Genomic DNA, 3,862 nt, shown 5'->3' with positions numbered 1-3,862 from the left:
AGGAAAGGAGTTGAAGGCATGGTCCATGAGGGAAGGAGCTGTCCTCTCATGGATATCAGAAGAAACAAAGTCAGTGGTTTTTCTCCCCACTATTCCCAATGAATCTATTCATATGACAGCTTCTAGGGAGAAGTGACAAGAAGGACAGGTGTTCCAGAAAAGAAAGATGGTTTTGTGCAAAAGGTCCAGAGGGAAGTGAAATATCTTGCATGAGGAATAAGGAAACCAACAAAATGGTGCCTGGCATATAGTAAGCACTTAATGGATGTTCTTCCTTCCTTCCAAAAAAGGTTCTCTCTCTCTCTCTCTCTCTCTCTCTCTCTCTCTCTCTCTCTCTCTCTCTCTCTCTCTCTCTCAAAAAAGCCCACAAAAATCCTCATAGCAATCAAAGGCAAGCAATATAACATTGGAACATAAGACTTATGTGGTTCACCTTTGGTGCTAATTATTTTCATTTTATGAGGGGAAAAATTTACAGTGATCTAACTGCTTCTTTGAATATATGCTATACCGTGGAAAATTCCCCATTTCAGATAAAGGCATCACTCTCCTTTCAGTCACCCAGACTTGCAACCTCAGAGTCATCTTCAGCTCCTAAATTATTCTTATCTTACCCCCACATCCAACCAGTTGCCAAGTCTTTCATTTCTTCTTCCACCTAATTTCTCAAATATGGTCCAGGTCAATTGCCACCAAAATTGTCTCTCTGGTGACAATCTTTTCCTCCTCCAATACATCTCTCACACAGTTGCTTAAGTGATATTCCTAAATAGATCTGATCATGCCACTCAATAAATTTCAGTTACCTCTCATTGCCCCTTGGACAAACACAGACTCTTCTGCTTTGCTTTTGAAGTTCTATCTCTAATCTATCTTTTCAGGCTTGTTCCTCACTCCTTTTCATGAACCCTATGGTCCAAACAAGCTGGTTTCAATGTTCCTCACACAAGATATTTCACCTCCCTCTGGACCTTTGGTACAAGGTTATCCTTCATCTCTGGAATACCAGTCCACCTTGTCACTTCTTCTTAGAACAAACCAATTCAAATAGAAATGGGAACCCTAAGCTGTACAAAAGGATTTCTACAGGCTGTGTATTGGTTTAGAAAACCATATGCCAACATTAATTTAATTATTTTGTTAAATATTTTCCAATTATGTTTTAATCTGGTTCGGGCTACACTCAGGAGTATTATGGGCCACATGCCGGTCATGGGCCATGTGTTTGACACCTCTGTTTTAGAGTCCCTGGTTTCACTCAAAATTCAATTCCAGTGATAGTTCCTACCTGAGACCTTTCATAATCCCCCAAGCTTCTTATGCCTCCCTATAAAATTAGGACTGTATTTTGGTATTTCTTTTTAGCTTCATCTTTTAGAATAGTATCTGTCACATAATAAGCAAACAGTTGTTATAAAATGCTTATTAATTTAACTATATAATCTATCTGTATTTGTGATCTCCCCCAATAGAATCTGAGCTACTTCTTTTTTTAAAAAAATAACCATTATCTTCTGTCTTAGAATCAATAGCAGGTATTGGTTCTAAAACAGAAGAGAAATAAAGACCAGGCAATTGAAGTTAACTAACTTGCCCAGAGTCACACAGCTAGGAAGGGTCTGAGGTCAGATTTGAATCCAGAACTTCCCACCTCCAGGCCTGGGCTCTCAGCTGCCCCCTTGGAACCTAAACTTTTTAAGGAAATGAAATGTTTCCATTTTTGTTTTATATTTTTTGTGCCTAGCACATAGTAGGCATTTAACACGTGTTTATTGATCTTTTCTTAAAAAGCATATGAAAAAGAAGAGATCTCTGCTAGTTTTTTTAATCATATAGTGGTTTCTAAAGAGTCAAACATTTTGTTCATGGACCATTTATCTAGCTTTTGTAGTCTGCTATACAAACTAGATAATATGGCGCTGTGTGCAGGGAATGGTGAGTGGTATGTGTGGTTGTCTAAACCAGAAAGTGATGGAAGATGAATCCTGAAATACGATGAGTAGGAGCCAACCGACAGAGGGTCTTAGAAGGATCAAGCAGTGTGGGGGTTCCGTAAGGGTCAATCATTATCAAAGGCTGCCAGAAGTGGAATGGGCTCCCTCAGAAAGGCTGGGTCTATCCCTCTTAGGAGGTCTTCATACAGAAGTTGGATAGCTATCCAATGGTGCTTTGGTAGAGGAGACTCTCAGTTAGGTACTGGTTAAACTGGTTGATTGATTCATTGTTCAATGATTATTTAATGTGTGATGCTGTCATATTGAGGTATTCAGGAGCCATTATGGGGTTCTGAGCAGGGGAGAGAAATGAAGTAATTATAGCTTCAAGAAGCTGATTCTCACTGTGATGGGCAAGAGACTTGGTGTTCATTAGAGGGTTTCACTCCATCCGGCTCTCTTTCCCACTCCTTCCCAGATCCAACAGATAGAACTCCAGATGGACAGTCTCGTGCGTAATGATGCTGCAACCTTACTCACACACAGTCACCAAAAATACATGTATGTTCACACACATACATTTTCAAGTTTGTAAATCCTAAAATGGGAGGCATTCAAATATAAGTTGTTTTTATTATTGTTTTCAACTTCCACTTACTTTTAAGGCTCAGGGAAATCCAATGACAATAGTTCCAGAAGCTGGGTAAATTAACCTTCTCACTTTGCTGGAGTCTTCTAGACTGGCCAGCTATCTCTCCCTCCCCTCACCCCATCTAACCTCCCTTCCCCTTAAGAACATAATCACACCAAGTCCTGAGCCTCTCAGGGCAAATTGAGAATTAGAGACAGAAATAGCCACAACAGGAACCCTGCCTCTGTCAAAGTCCTCAGACCCTGTAGGGAGAGGTCAGAAGAGGTTCAAGGATTATTACAAAACATCCAGAGCCTCCCTTAACCCCCCTCCAGGTTTAAAAACTCTTTCAGGTGATTGATCACTCAGAACCCAGGGAGAAAAGGTACAATGGTCAAAGCACTGGATTTACAAGTAGGAGAAATAGGTTAAAATCCCAGAGTTGTCACCAAACCACCTATATAATCTTGGGCAAAACATTTGCTTTTCAGGGCCTCGATGTCTTTCTCTATTAAATGAAAGTGGTGGACTATATAGGCTATCTGGTCCTTCTCAACTCAAAAATCTATGATTGAGAATGATCTACAAGTGATTCTAACAAACCAAATTTCTGACCTAATTTGCAAAGGAAAGCCAACTCCAGAGCCTCCTGATTTGATTCAGAAGATGGTTCCCTGAAGTAGACTGAGTGTGCTGTGAAGGACGGGCATCTAGCGTCCACCTCCAAGGACCAGTTCAACCCTCTTAGGGCCTGGGGCCATTACAGGACAAATTCAGTCCAAATAGGAACCATAAGGCTGGTTAGTCTTTATTTTACTCAACCTATCTTTTCAAATGACGCACTAGCAAGAGTTTGACACCTTCTTTTGATAGAGCTCTTCCAGCTCTGAAGAAAATGATGTCTACCTTAATTTACACTGAGGTGTCAATGACATTAGTTTTCTTTATCCATCTGAATTTTTCCATACTTGGATAAAAAGAAGACAGAGAATAACTGCTGCCTGCTTAATTTTTAAAAGTTAGATCTGTACTTTCACCTGTATAAAGAAGAAGGAATTTCCTTTATTAATCTTGTTTTACATTTAAACATTTTAATTACAAGCTAGAAAATCACCAGCAATTAATATTTTCATACACAAAGTAATGAAATGTAAATGGTACATGAAACTCCTTTTCATTAATACAACTTGTTCCTTTTAATATACATTAAATTTAATGTACTAGTACCAATATCACACTGCTTGTCTGTCCCCCTGTAATTTCCCTCCTTACCTCTTTTATATATATATATAAATAT

This window comes from Gracilinanus agilis, chromosome 4 (genome assembly GCF_016433145.1).
Source record: "Gracilinanus agilis isolate LMUSP501 chromosome 4, AgileGrace, whole genome shotgun sequence".
Lineage (NCBI taxonomy): Eukaryota > Metazoa > Chordata > Mammalia > Didelphimorphia > Didelphidae > Gracilinanus > Gracilinanus agilis.
This window is presented reverse-complemented; position numbering follows the sequence as displayed.